This window comes from Schistocerca piceifrons, chromosome 2 (genome assembly GCF_021461385.2).
Source record: "Schistocerca piceifrons isolate TAMUIC-IGC-003096 chromosome 2, iqSchPice1.1, whole genome shotgun sequence".
NCBI classification, from domain to species: domain Eukaryota; kingdom Metazoa; phylum Arthropoda; class Insecta; order Orthoptera; family Acrididae; genus Schistocerca; species Schistocerca piceifrons.
Genome location: NC_060139.1, coordinates 294,654,571 through 294,670,248, shown reverse-complemented (window position 1 = coordinate 294,670,248; position 15,678 = coordinate 294,654,571). Strand labels below are relative to the sequence as shown.

Genomic DNA, 15,678 nt, shown 5'->3' with positions numbered 1-15,678 from the left:
AGCAGTTGGCCATACGTAAGAGACCGCCTTCTTGGATGCCTTTCAATTCCTTAAGGTAATTTCAGTGAATCTCACTCTTGTATTTACTAGTTTTGTGTGCTTATTACGCTTTATGTCAGTCCGGAGAATTCTTATATCACATCCCCAGTCTCTGTTCGCAGCGGCGAACGGACGATAGATCTGCCCATAGGTGTAAAACTAGTACGCTCTATCTCGTCTAAGCCGTTGTCCACTGTCTTGGAAATGGCATTGCCGAAAGTGAACTAGATAGAGGACATAGTCAGTGGAACAAGAACTAATAAAAGGAGATTTTCAGATGATGCTGTGGGTTAAAGACATTGGGAAAACTCCATTCCTCAGATAGTATTGGTGCCCCCCCCCCTCCCCCCTCGTGACTTAAGATAGCTGAACTCAGCTTATACAGTTTAGAAACTAAGATTATGCCCTAAAAATGGAACACAGCACTAAATGTTTATATTGACATAATGTGCCTGGAAAATGCCAGCGACTACGATTGTTTGTCAGCTCGTAAATAAGACTTGTAAATGTCGGGCGCAGCTAACTGGATGATAGCTTTTCCTGAAACACCGGTATGCATTTAGAGCGGAGATGCCAGTAAAACTGAAGACAACGGTTTACGACCATTCCGTTTTAACGGTGTAGTTTCCTTACGCCACTTTACGTGAATATTGGATGGTTTCTTCTAATAACAAATTGTCAGCCCATCTCTCTGCAATGAGAGCTATCGTTCCCGTCCTCATGACGGCGTCGGTATATTAAAGTTTGAACTTCTTTCTTTTTTTATGGCACGCCACATTTAACGTGCCGTATACAACATGCTGCGTGCTTTTGTGATTTATGTGTACTGTGTATTGTCTATTTCGAATACTGTCGATTTGTGACTCACTCCGGAAAAATGCTTATGTGGGGACAGTCACGGCAGATCACATCTCTTTTCGTCACCACCTGCTTCCTCAGTCCAAGCGTCTCTGCACTTTAAAAGATAAGAATGGTACATTAGGTATGAACTCGATGGATGCTGTGTTAACACCGTTCTGCGATTAGAGACTGCGTCGCGCACTGGAGCTTGTTTATGGATTCTGAGCACTAGAGATAAGAGAATTCGGCTGACACAAGAGATGCGCGAGATTCGGTGTGCGAGAGCGGCTCTGCCTATCAGTTTCTCGTATAAGAGCCACGGCATCCAGTGACGGAGATTTCGTTACGATGTTGGAAAGGAACATCGTGTTTCAGGAAGTTGTTGTGCAATCACAGCTTCCATTGCGTCGTTGCCACATCTGCCGCCGCCATATTGGATTCGCCTTCTTGAATAAATTTGGCAAGAATGCAACGTGGGGTGGTGGCGGGTTTGCCCTACTGGTTTTGGGAAATCAATAATCAGTGTAGCTTTCCACGATGTAAAATAATCACTTCCAAGAATGTACAAAGAAATCAGTATTGTACACTAGGGACAAACGGAATGAAGCAACGCTGTTTTTGAACAAACTTGCCTTGTATTCGGGAGGATGGAAGGCCCCTTCTGGTTCTAGCCATTCTGATTTAGGTTTTCCGTGGTTTCCGTATAAGTTACTAACTGCAGGCAAACGCCAGGGTGGTTCATGCTATAAGGCTGCGGCCGACTGCCTGTTCCCATCCGTGTCAAACCAAACATCTGTGTAAATGTCTGTATATATGGATTACATTTTTACCCTTAAACTGTAGTAACACTACATGCCGAATACTGCTGTAAGAGCAATCCAGGGGTGCCCAAAGTAACTACTACTATTTCATGTAGTTTGTTTAATATTGCTCTGACAACCTCGCGCTGACTAAACAAACCCGTGCAGCTATTCTCTGAAGCTTTACAAGTGTTTAGACTGAGGTAGCTATATTTGCACGAGGAAAAGGATGTCAACTCCCTGCGCACTACTGTGTACAGTCTCGGACGGCTACAGGCTTTACTTGCCAGCTCATTTGTGTATACACATCGTGGACGACGGCGGTCAAGTCACACTGTCTTGGAGTACGTCGGACGATGCCTTCGATTCTGACGAATCAGGTTACCATTGTGGCAGTTCTGGACCGCATTTGTAGTCTTCAAAGCGGCAGGAGCATAGCAGAGAGGAGCTGTCTGAGTAAATAATGACCGCAGGCCAAACGTGAAGAAATGAGTGTATTCTCATACACTAAAGATCCAAAGAAACTGGTACATCTGCCTAATATCTTGTAGGGGCCCCGCGAGCACTCAGAAGAGCCGCAACACGAAGACGGATGGACGCGACTAATGACTGAAGTAGTGCTGGAGGGAACTGAACCAGGAATCATGCAGGGCTGTCCATAAATCCGTAAGAGTACGAAGTGGTGGAGATCTCTTCTGAACAGCTCGTTGCAAGGCATCCCAGAAATACCCAGCAATGTTGATGTTCGAGGAGTTTGGTGGCCAACGGAACTGTTTAAACTGAGAAGAGTTTTCCTGGAGCCACTCGGCAGCAGTTCTGGACGTGTGGGGTGTCGAATGGTCCTGCTGGAATTGCCCAAGTTCGTCGGAATGCACATTGGACATGAGTGATAAGACAGAATGCTTATGTATGTATCGACTGTCATAGTCGTATCTAGACGTATCAGGGGTCCGATATCACTCCAACTGCACACGCCCGACACCATTACAGAGCCTCTACCGGCTTGAACAGTCCCCTGCTGACATGCAGGGTCCATGGATTCGTGAGGTTGTCTCCATACCCGTATACGTCCATCCGCTCGATACAATTTGAAACGAGACTCGTCCGACCACGCATCATGTTTCCAGTCAACAGCAGCTCACTGTCGGCGTTGACGGACCAATGCGGGGCGTAAAATTTTGTGTCGCGCAGTCATCAAGCGTACACGAGTGGGCCTTCGGCTCCGCAAGCCTATGTCGACTAAGTTTCATTGAATGGTTCGCACGCTGACACTTGTTGACGGCCCAGCATTGAGATCTGCAGCAATTCGCGGAAAGGTTGCACTTCTGTCACGTTGAACGGTTCTCTTCAGTCGTCGCTGGCCCTGTTCTTGCAGGATCTCTTTCCTGTCGCATCGATGTCAGAGATTTGATGTTTTACCGGATTCCTGATTTTCACGGTACACTCGTGAAATGGTCGTAAGGGAAAATCCCCACTTCATCGTTACCTCGGAGATGCTGTGTCTCATCGCTCGTGTGCCATCTATACCACTACGTTCAAATCTTGACAGCCTGCCATTGTTAGCAGCAGTAACCGATCTAACAACTACGCCAGACACTTATTGTTTCAGATAGGAGTTGCCGATCGTAGCGCCGTATTCTGCCTGTTTAAGTATCTCTGTATTTTAATACGCATGCCTATGCCAGTTTCTTTAGCGCTTCAGTGTACATTATTGAGGGAACTTCAATTTTAAAGAAACATTTTTGCTCTAAAAGTGCTGGACGCTGGAGAACAACGTTTTACCATCGACAGTTTTCGCTACACAAATCAGGGGTGAACGGTGTTGAGCTGTCAGAGATTCGGTTTCCCCAGTGGTACACGCTCCATCCAGTACTTTAAGAAGGATGTTTATAGCGTCATCGTAAATGAATCTGTTGTATGTACGTGATGTTCAGTGGGAGTTGTGTATTGTACTGCACCTTATGGTTACTGTAATAGGGGAATGGCTGGAACAGAAAATCTTTACACGAGCGAGGTGACATGTGGGTCACAGTGCCAGAGATAAGCGAGCGTCACAACAAAGCCAGCCTTAGCACACTCTCGAGGTTATCAGCACTAGTCACTTTTCGTTATTTATTTCGTGGTTTGTTGTGTTTTTCAGATATGTGTTCTCCTAATGACCTAAATCACTTGCCGCTCACTGCAAGTCAGCGAAGGACGTCTTCAGTACTAGATAACGACAGTGCCTCTAAAAGTAGGCGTGGCTATTGACTGAAAAAAATGGGGAGCTGTATATTTACCTATCATAGGTGTTTTGCCTACCTCTTAACTGTGAATAGCCGGCCGCCGTGGTCTAGCAGTTCTAGGCGCTCAGTCCGGAACCGCGCGACTGCTACGGTCGCAGGTTCGAATCCTGCCTCGGGCATGGATGTGTGTGATGTCCTTAGGTTAGTTAGGTTGAAGTAGTTCTAAGTTCTAGGGGACTCATGACCACAGATGTTAAGTCCCATAGTGCTCAGAGCCATTTGAACCATTTGAACTGTGAATATACTACAAACATATGTGACTTGTTAGACAATCTTTCTACGGAAGGTTTAGAGGAGACAGCACTCCAGACAGAGTAGTTGAGACCTACGTGTTCTTGGCGATATATGGATGACACACTTATAATCTGGCCCCCACGGCGCCGCATCACTGGATTCATTTTTAAAACGTTTAAATTCTCTTCATTCGCACACCAAGTTTACGATGGATATGGAGATAAACGGCGAACTACCGTTCCTGAATGTTTTGGTGCAGAGAAAAGAAAATGACATGTTGGGTGACGCAGTGTACCGTAAACATACACTCACGGAATTACACCAACAGGCCACCAGGTGTCAACATCCTGCATAACGAAGTGGCGTGCTTACGACGTTGGCCCACAGATGACGAGCCATATCGGATTCAGAAAGCTTATCTGATGAACTACGCCACATCCGTACCTTATGATTAGAGAGTGGATATTCTGAACGGGAGATTCGCTGTTCCTTACGCCCGGTGCATGCTAGACAAAGTGAGGAGCTGGAAGAAAGTAGAGAACAAGGAGGAATGATCATCCTGCCATACTTCGGTGGTATTTCTTAGAAAGTGGGATAATATTGGAGAAACATAAAGTTAAATGCGTCTTTCTTCCGCCACCGGAACTCAGGGTTCTTTTATGCTCGGTGAAAAATGATTTTGTTTTAAGAAGACCTGATGTCTATAAGATTCCCTATAGCTGCGGGACGTCATACGTTAGACGAACTTGTCGCTCCTTTGAGGACAGATGCGTCGAACATCGACGACACACACGTCTGGACCAGCCAGAGAAATGTGCAGGGGCCAGCTTTGCTTCAGTACAGGGTACAGTATCGAATACGAAAACACAAAAATTCTCACGTCGACGTCTTCGTGCTGGAACAGCGTTATTAAAGAAGCAGCGGAAACTCGCAGCGCGACTAATTTGCTGAACAAGGACGCAGGATACTAACTCGGCACGGCTTAGGATCCAGCTCTGGCAATGTTAAAATCAAAGCGGCCACAGAGAAGAACTTCTGGTCGTATAAGGGATGATGCTGCGGTGGCGACATAGATATTCGGCTGACAACGACGAGAACGAGGGCACACGCTAGCGCGGACACTTATTGAGGTTGTTCGAAAAACTCCGAAACATTCGTAATTTCGCGGCAATATTATGTTGGGGCGAAATGCGGTTGCTATTTCTGCACACTCCTATGTTTAATGTGTAACTACTGGAAGTTTCATTGTTGTATGTCCGTTAGTTATTGTCCAGTGCAGTATTGAGTAGAACGTTGTGTCGCACGGTTTGTGTATTTCGAGCAGGCATAGTCAGAGGAGGTCAACGGCCTTTCCGCAGTGGTAACACGGTTCTCGTCAGATCACCGAACTTAAGCGCTGTCGCGCTGGGCTAGCACTTCAATGTGTGACCATCCTGTCTGTCGAGCGCTCTTGGTAAGCTGGGTGCGCACAGCCCTTGTGAGGCAAACTGAGGAGGTACTTGACTGAGAAGTAACGGCTCCGGTCTCGCAAACAGACATACGGCCGGGAGAGGGGTGTGCTGACCACATGCCCCTCCACATCCGCAGCCAGTGACGCCTGCGGACTGAGGATTACACGGCGGTCAGTACCGTTTGGCCTTCATGGCCTGTTCGGGCGGAGTTTAGTCTCTTAGAGTTAGGGGAGCAACGCGTCTGCATTGAATTTTGCTTGAAACTGAAGAGACCCTTTACAGACAAACATCAAACGATGCAGAAAGCCTACAGCGATGAGTGCTTAAGCCGACGAATGGTTCAGACAGTTTAAAAATGGCCAGACGGAAGTTAAAGATTACCCTCGTTCAGGACGCACTTCGACTTCTACCGACTACGCTCATGTCAGGAACGTCAACGAAATTGTGCGTGCCAATCGAAGACTGACTGTCGGAGAGATTGCAGAAGAGTGTAACATTTCAGTTGGATCATGTCGTAAAATCCTGACACAGCGTATTGGAATGCATCGCGCTGCCAAGTTCGTCCCACGGCTCATGAGTCAAGACCAGGAAAACCTTCGCCTCGCATTTAGTGAAGAGCTTTGGGATCGCGCAAATGGAAACGAGATGTTTCTTAAGAGAATCATAAATGGAGATGAGACGAAGTCCACAGTTATTATGTTGAGATCAAGGTTCAGTCTTCACAATGGGTCGGGAAAGGTTTTCCAAAACAAAAAAAGAAGCTCGTCAGGTCACGTCAAATGTGAAAGCCATGCTGATAGTTTTCTTTGACTGTAAAGTACTAGTTCATCATGAGTTCGTGTCACAGCGAAAAATTGTTAATCGATGGTACTATCGGGACGTGTTGCGACGGCTGCGAGAAAATATGAGAAGGTAACGGCATGAAATGGTGGCGAGACAATTCAAGGCTCTTGCAGCATGATAACGCAACCGCACATTCACCCCTGTTTGTCCGTGACTATTGCACAAAAAACGAAATCACTGTGCTGTCTCACCCTCCGTACTCTCCCAGACATGGCCCCTGCGGACTCTTTTTTTTATTTCGAAAGTTGAAAACCACCTTGAAAGGACAGAGATTTGCAACGATAGATAAGAAAAAATTCAAATTCGCAGACGGCGCTTCTCGCAATCCAGCAGGAGGCATACCAAGACTGCTTCCGGAAATGGAAAGAGGGTTGGGAGCGGTGTTTCAGTCGTGGAGGAGAATATTTCGAAGGAGACCATGCACAATAAGTAAGAGGTGAGCGTAGAAAAATTTTGTGGACAAGGTTGCGGAATTTTTTGGACAGAGGCCAAATACCGGCGGAGAGGCTCCCGACAGAGGGGAGGGGCGGCCGACGACAGCTCCCAGTGTGCGTTCCTCGTACGACAGGTGGCGTAGCTGTCTCTCTCGCTACGATCTGCATATCTGCGCTATCGGTCACGGAAGTCTGGCACGTTCACGCCTGCCAGTTTCTTCTTAGACTGTCATAAATAGGAGGCTTCGGTAACAGACTGAGCTCACTCTAATATACGCAGTTAGCAATCACTACAAAACAGGTGCTTGACGTGGAGCCTGGGCGCCCCAAGATGGGCCAGGACGAGAGAAATACCAGAGATAACTGGAGGAATATACGTCGCTGAGAAGATGAAAGACCAGGCAACTCGTCTCTTTCACAAATTAGACGAGTATCGTGGAAATGTCCGTCAAATTGCGAATGTAGGCTAGTCTCTGCCACGACATTGGCACAAATACAAGCCATTACTACGCCCCCACAGGACCATCAAAGATGGCAGATCTGTCATTTTGGATGATCTGCTTAAAGGTCTCCTTATTCAATCACTCACTGCCGTCGATAGTCTACTGCATCGTGGATTGCCCAGTAGACAGAAATCACCTTCTTTAAATCTGTGCAATTACCGCTGGATAGTGCTGCAATCCACTGTGTCCTCCCCATAAACAGGGAGCAACTTACTGTGAATCGATGTGGCAGAGTCATCGCCGGTCTTGAAGAGGAACTCCATCACCGACCGTTGTCGCAACCTAACATCTGCTTCACGGTCCATTATGGTTCACCTGTAAATAGAAGAAAATACTTATTTATACCAACTTATAGTTAAATTTTCCAAGTATGTTCACAAAAAAGTCAATTCTCCTCCTGCAAAAAATAAAAAAATTAGAGACTACTGTGCAAAACTTTTTGATCGCCCATTGCACCTAACCAACGCCCTCAAAAGACTCAAGGACCCAGAGAGATCCTAAGTCCTTTTGCAAGCGAATACACAATAAAGCTAAACTATGTCGCATATGTTGCCATCCCAGAAGAAAAAATCGCCAAAGGTGATCACCCTTTGGGCACAACATAAAAACAGCCAGAGCAGTGTGTTTGCCGCACCTGAAGACGTCGGTCAATTGCGCCGACAACATATTGTGGAAATTTCACGACATCAGCCGTCTCGCCCGGGAACAATATTTACAATATACTGCTAGTCTATCCACGATCCCTGATTCTCTCGACCGTTATATACGATGTAGTTTGTACGGTTTGAACTAAAGCCGCTACCCGTGGCAGTGACTCCTCTTGCTTGTTGTCGCTGTACGGATGGTATGGCTACTGCAACCGAGTGCACTACTGTAGACTTTGATGTTCTCTCATATGCGTCAACACCACCTCCACATTTAAAACGTGCACAGGAATCCATTGGTGCTAGAATATTTTAATAATAATGAGGTAGCTGGCAATTAAACCGGAAAGCAAGGTGAACACCTTGCTGCAGTCTTGCAGAGCGAAGATCTACCGCGCTCCCAGTTCTGTCTCCTTCCCGTGCAGAAGCCAGAGTTTTTTACAGATTTGTTAACTAGCTAAGGGGTAAGTTTTTATGGTGGATCCGTCATTTGTCAAGAGAAATATTAAGCAAATTGGTCAGTGTCAATTAATGCAGAGAAGAATAAAAGAAGAATTTTTACTAGTTGGTCCTCGTCATTTAGTTCTGCGTCCTCCATTTGCCCACGTTTGTGTCACAGGCCGACTGTGACGTGACAGTGTGACGATCTCACGCCAGCGCACTGTTTTTAGGAGGGCTGTTGGGAAAGTAAGGTCCCATAGGACGCGAAATGGAAACCAGAGCGAAAATGCTATGAAGCGTAACACAATGTGTTGGGCAGTGTCTCTAGTGTGTCAGTCGATCGTGTCACATCACTTTTTTTTCAGATCTGAGCGCACAGTGAAACCGTAAAGTCGATTTTGGCAGTGGTTACCATTTCGCGAGCGATCGGACCTCACTTTCCGAATAGCCGTCGTAGCAGTCATGATAGAGTGTCCCCTGTTGGCTGCGGATGCTTCTCTCGTCGGTAGACAGCGTCGCAACTCCGCTGCAGCCCACTGACGGCTCCAGCAGTGGACTCAGTGAGAGGTTAACGGTGTCTCACGCGGCGAGTGTGCTACCAGGTCCCAGCGTCCAAGTGGGACGGGGTAGCAACAGCGTTCATCTTATTGGATCGTAAGGAAGAAAGTTGGTTCAGCTGCAGCGTTGCGGATACTCCGTGCACTTTACCACTGCACCAAGACCTCCACAAAACGAGTATGTGGATCACTTCACACAAAAAAAACCATCGATCAACGAAAGGACATAGTTACCCCCGAGTTCAGTGCATTCGATATCATGACTGAAGTTGAAGTAAGGGTCCGCAACTCGTGGTCTAGTGGCTAGCGTTGCAGCCTCCAGATCACGGGGTCCCGGGTTCGATTCCCGGCCGGGTTGGGGATTTTCTCTGCCCGGGGACTGGATGTTTGTGTTGTCCTCATCATTTCATCGTCATCGTCATGCGTGAAAGTGGCTGGATTGGATTGTGTAAAAATTGGACTGTGTAAAAATTGGGATTTTTTGTGGGCACTGATGACCGCACAGTTGAGCGCCCCACAAACCAAACATCATCATCATCATCATCATCATCATTGAAGCAAGGCCGTCTAATGCGCCGACCGTAGACCTGGAAGAGAACGAGACCGCCGGCCGCTGTGACCGAGCGGTTCTAAGCGCTTCAGTCCGGAACCATACGGCTGCTACGGCCGAAGGTTCGATTCCTGTCTCGGGCATGGATGTGTGTGATGTCCTTAGGTTAGTTAGGTTTAAGTAGTTCTAAGTCTAGGGGACTGCTGACCTCAGATGTTAAGCCCCATAGTGCTTAGAGCCATTTGAACCATTTGAGAACGATAACACACATTGGCTGCCAGTACTATAACAAGCAACCATCTCTTATCTGCCATCTAGAAGGTCGCGGTTTACGGACTGGATATGCGCAGACTATTTCTAACGTCATCGGTAAGAATAATTGTGCTTCTACGACTGAAGCTTCCTCAGTCACCTCTACAGGATAGACCTCAGACGCCAGGCACCAGAGCGTGGTCTCTCACTGTGATCGGTATTTCGGCAGCCTGAGTAGCTTAATGCAGGAGACTAAGCATCTCGAAGCATCAATTTCCGACAAGTATCATAACTGGCTCCGGATCAGAATAAGCAACAACTTAGACTGTCACCATGAGGCGTTTAAGGGATTGCAGGTTGGACATGCACTTACGAGCGAAAACTTTACTATCAGCCGCTTAATGGCGTGTCCATTCACTTCTGTTGGTTCCTCAGATAAGCGGCAGCAGATGTACAGGGACAAGTCACGCAGTTCGCTGAAATTACGGGCCACTGGTCTGTGAGTGCGGAGCCGGCTTCCCTTACCGTCGCAGAGAGCTCCTTAAGATTCAGGTGAGACGGACGTGACGGCCAGAGAGAGTTCGCCACCATGCTCCTCAAACCGCTGTCGCACGATTCTGGCCTTGTGACATGGGCAGTTATCTTGCTGGAAGATTCCATCGCGGTGGGGAAGACAGCAAGCATGAAGATGGTCCGCAGTATTAATTTTCATATAGTCCACACTGTATAGCCTGCATGGTGCGTTGTATTAGTAAGATAGATCCCATAAAGCCTAGGTTAATGTACCCCACAGCATAATACAGCCCACAACTGCCTATGTCAATAGCGGGTGCACATTTCGTGCAATCGTACGCCTGAATGACGGCGTATCCTGGCACGTCCGTCTACCTGGCGTAGCAGGACACGTGATTCATCCGACCGAGAGACACGTTTGCATTGATCCACGGCTCCGTCTCGATGATACCGTAGTTACTGGAATAGTAATTGAAGATGTTGTAGGGCTCAACATGCGAACACCTAAGAGTTATCTGCTGCGGAACCCCATGTTGAACAAAGTGCGGTGGACGATGTGGTCCGAAACAATTGTGGTTGCTTCAGTACTGTACTCTTGACGCCAGGTCGGCCACATATGGCCGCGTATTGTGCTCTGCAGAGCGGTCACGCTGTGTGATGAGACTTGGACATTCAACGTCCTGCCACCTGTTCACGGTTTCACAGTCCTTCAACGCCTTTCGACAGATAGTCACGACTGTAACGTGCAAACAGCCGACTGTCTTCGCCGCGTTCGAGGTACGCGTTTCGAGACGCTGAACCGTAACGACCTCACCAACGTGAGTGGGTGTCCACATTGCGCCACGTATGGTCGCTAGAATGGTTCACCGTTCGTATGTGCTCCGCTTAATTTGCTTCCATTACAACCCCATGTTCCTACACCATCACCAGGCAGCATTCAGTATCGCGGTGGACAGTGGTCATAATGTTTTGGATCATCAGTGGCCGGCCGGGGTGGCCGAGTGGTTCTAGGCGCTGGAACCGCGCGACCGCTACAGTCACAGGTTCGAATCCTGCTTCGGGCATGGATGTGTGTGATCTCCTTAGGTTAGTTAGGTTTAACTAGTTCTAAGTTCTAGGGGACTGATGACCTCAGAAATTAAGTCCTATAGTGCTCAGAGCCATTTGATCATCAGTGTGTAACCAGGAGTCTGTTCGTACGAAAAAGTTCTGCAGCGTGCCACACAGTGATGACGGGTAATAGCGCCGTATTTACATGTTGCTAGACCGCCCCTGGTAGCTGAGTGGTCAGCGCGACCGAATGTCATACCTAACGGCCCGGGTTCGATTCACGGACGTGTCGGAGATTTTCTCCGCTTAGGGACTGGGTGAAGGGAGAAGAAAATTTAATAGTCATGGGTGACTGGAATTCAGTAGTAGGGAAAGGGAGAGACGGAAACGTAGTAGGTGAATATGGATTGGGGGTAAGAAATGAAAGAGGAACGCCTGCTAGAATTTTGCACAGAGCACAACTTGATCATAGCTAACACTTGGTTCAAGAATCATAAAAGAAGATTGTATACATGGAAGAAGCCTGGAGATACTGACAGATTTCAGATAGATTATATAATGGTAAGACAGTGATTTAGGAACCAGGTTTTAAATTGTAAGACATTTCCAGGGGCAGATGTGGACTCTAACCACAATCCATTGGTTATGAACTGTAGATTAAAACTGAAGAAACTGCAAAAAGGTGGGAAGTTAAGGAGATGGGATCTGGATAAACTGACTAAACCAGAGGTTGTACAGAGTTTCAGGGAGAGCATAAGGGAACAAATGGCAGGAATGGGGGAAAGAAATACAGTAGAAAAAGAATGGGTAGCTTTGAGGGATGAAGTAGTGAAGGCAGCAGAGGATCAAGTAGGTAAAAAGACGTGGGCTAGTAGAAATCCTTGGGTAACAAAAGAAATATTGAATTTAATTGATGAAAGGAGAAAATATAAAAATGCAGTAAATGAAGCAGCCAAAAAGGAATACAAACGTCTCAAAAATAAGATCGACAGGAAGTGCAAAATGGCTAAGCAGGGATGGCTAGAGGATAAATGTAAGGGTGTAGAGGCTTTTCTCACTAGGGGTAAGATAGATACTGCCTACAGGAAAATTAAAGAGACCTTTGGAGAAAAGAGAACCACTTGTATGAATATTAAGAGCTCAGATGGAAACCCAGTTCTAAGCAAAGAAGGGAAAGCAGATAGATGGAAGGTGTATATAGAGGGTCTATACAAGGGCGATGTACTTGAGGACAATATTATGGAAATGGAAGAGAATGTAGATGAAGATGAAATGGGAGATACGATACTGCGTGAAGAGTTTGACAGAGCACTGAAAGACCTGAGTCGAAGCAAGGCCCCGGGAATAGACAACATTCCATTAGAACTACTGACAGCCTTGGGAGAGCCAGTCCTGACAAAACTCTACCATCTGGTGAGCAAGATGTATGAGACAGGCGAAATACCCTCAGACTTCAAGAAGGATATAATAATTCCAATCCCAAAGAAAGCAGGTGTTGACAGATGTGAAAATTACCGAGCTATCAGTTTAATAAGCCACAGCTGCAAAATACTAACACGAATTCTTTACAGACGAATGGAAAATCTGGTAGAAGCCGACCTCGGGGAAGATCAGTTTGGATTCCGCAGAAATACTGGAACACGTGAGGCAATACTGACCCTACGACTTATCTTAGAAGAAAGATTAAGGAAAGGCAAACCTACGTGTCTAGCATTTGTAGACTTAGAGAAAGCTTTTGGCAATGTTGACTGGAATACTCTCTTTCAAATTCTGTAGGTAGCAGGGGTAAAATATAAGGAGCGAAAGGCTATTTACAATTTGTATAGAAACCAAATGGCAGTTATAAGAGTCGAGGGACATGAAAGGGAAGCAGTGGTTGGGAAGGGAGTGAGACAGGATTGTAGCCTCTCCCCAATGTTATTCAATCTGTATATTGAGCAAGCAGTGAAGGAAACAAAAGAAAAATTCGGAGTAGGTATTAAAATCCACGGACAAGAAATAAAAACTTTGAGGTTCGCCGATGACATTGTAATTCTGTCAGAGACAGCAAAGGACTTGGAAGAGCAGTTGAATGGAATGGATAGTGTCTTGAAAGGAGGGTATAAGATGAACATCAACAAAAGCAAAACGGGGATAATAGAATGTAGTAGAATTAAGTCGGGTGATGCTGAGGGAATTAGATTAGGAAATGAGACACTTAAAGTAGTAAAGGAGTTTTGCTATTTGGGGAGCAAAATAACTGATGATGGTCGAAGTAGAGAGGATATAAAATGTAGACTGGCAATGGCAAGGAAAGCGTTTCTGAAGAAGAGAAATTTGTTAACATCGAGTATAGATTTAAGTGTCAGGAAGTCGTTTCTGAAAGTATTTGTATGGAGTGGTGTAGCCATGTATGGAAGTGAAACATGGACGATAAATAGTTTAGACAAGAAGAGAATAGAAGCTTTCGAAATGTGGTGCTACAGAAGAATGCTGAAGATTAGATGGGTAGATCACATAACTAATGAGGAGGTGTTGAATAGGATTGGGGAGAAGAGAAGTGTGTGGCACAACTTGACTAGAAGAATGGATCGGTTGGTAGGACATGTTCTGAGGCATCAAGGGATCACCAATTTAGTATTGGAGGACATCGTGGAGGGTAAAAGTCGTAGAGGGAGACCAAGAGATGAATACACCAAGCAGATTCAGACGGATGTATGTTGCAGTAGGTACTGGGAGATGAAGAAGCTTGCACAGGATAGAGTAGCATGGAGAGCTGCATCAAACCAGTCTCAGGACTGAAGACCACAACAACAACAGGGACTGAGTGTTGTGTTGTCCTTGTCATCCTTATTTAATCCCCATCGACACGCAAGTCGCCGAAGTGGCGTCAACTCGAAACACTTGCACGAGGCGACTGGTCTACCCGACGGAAGGCCCTCGCCACACGGCATTTCCATTTACTTAGTGCTTAATCTTTATCTTTTGGAAACCATTCATAAGAAGAAGGAAATGTCGCAATATTACTTCAGGAGAAATTAGTGTATTTGTACTACTCTTTATTCTCCCTAGTGGTCCAAAATAATTTTGTTTAGTGATTTTGCCATGATGCATTTTTACGATATGTTATCCTCTACTATGTGCTCTACATGTAGCTGCCGTTTTAATCATTTCACATAATAGGGTGCAAGTCATGGGAAGGCACTGGATGTGATGTCGGTCGTCGGCTAGTTGCATGTGTCTTCGTAGAGCACTGCCAGCAATGGGTCCCTGTGCCTGACGTGCAAATCGACGACGATCTGACTGGCAGTACGCCGTCGATCGTCCCGTGTCGCGACACCACGTACCAGGGTCATTCACTTGCGTTGGTCTTCCTGTGCGGCGGTTTCCGCCTGTAGAAACATTGTCTTTTAGTATCGAGACACTGTTGACGTCGGGAACCTGAATTCTTGGGTAATCTCCGATATGGTGCGACCCTCGATTATCATCGCATGTTCAAAGTCGGTTAACTCACGACGGGTTCCGATGTGCACTGGATACCACTCACGCCGTACGCCACGGCTTTCGGGGGTCGTACACGGTGCATCTTGAAATGGGACAGCCCTTCCCGTGACTGTCGGCCTCTCAGTTTCGTGCCTGTTTACGTCACACTTTAAGAGCAGAGTGTACCCTACAGGACGCGCTGTGGTCTCTGTCCACAGGATAGGAGGGAGTGCCGCGCCATGCTGCTGGTGGCTGGACCTCGCCGCCGCCGCTTCCTGTGATGACCGCCGCGAACACTAGCAGGTAGGCAACCCGCACAGCGGCCGACGAATAGCGTGGAGCTTACCTGCCTGCCGCTTCCCCATAAGCCGTGTCGTCCGATCTGGTCAAAGTTCGACGGTCACAGGTGAGTCCACCATTTTTTGGTGTACAATAACTCCGAACTTGATGAATTCCGACACTATCATCATCATAATCATCATTTAACAGTTCCAGTTTCCCAGGTACTGGCAATGAGCCTCTTCCACTTTTGAATTCATTTTGACTATTTTACGACCGTGACTGTCTCAAGAAATATTTAAAGGTTTTTCTAAATTACCGCTACCAGTCACAAACTTTGTTAACTATTGTATTATTAATTTATTTTGCTACATGTTTCGAGGGAATACCCCATCTTCAGGCTAAATGACATTACGAAAACAATTTTACGATAAGATTACACTGTCCTTACGTTTCCACTTTGTCGTGTCCAAATACACCTGTTCACGGAGTACATCATCC

General features: G+C 46.5%; 1 long non-coding RNA gene across 1 annotated transcript in view; it reads left to right on the top strand.

Annotated features, from left to right (window-relative positions):
* LOC124777090 overlaps positions 1 to 15,678 on the top strand; it is a 700,755-nt gene that overhangs the window by 416,449 nt on the left and 268,628 nt on the right. The window contains exon 2 of the long non-coding RNA XR_007015683.1: positions 15,117 to 15,201. This is a non-coding gene — a long non-coding RNA (uncharacterized LOC124777090). The remainder of the gene's footprint in view (positions 1 to 15,116; positions 15,202 to 15,678) is intronic.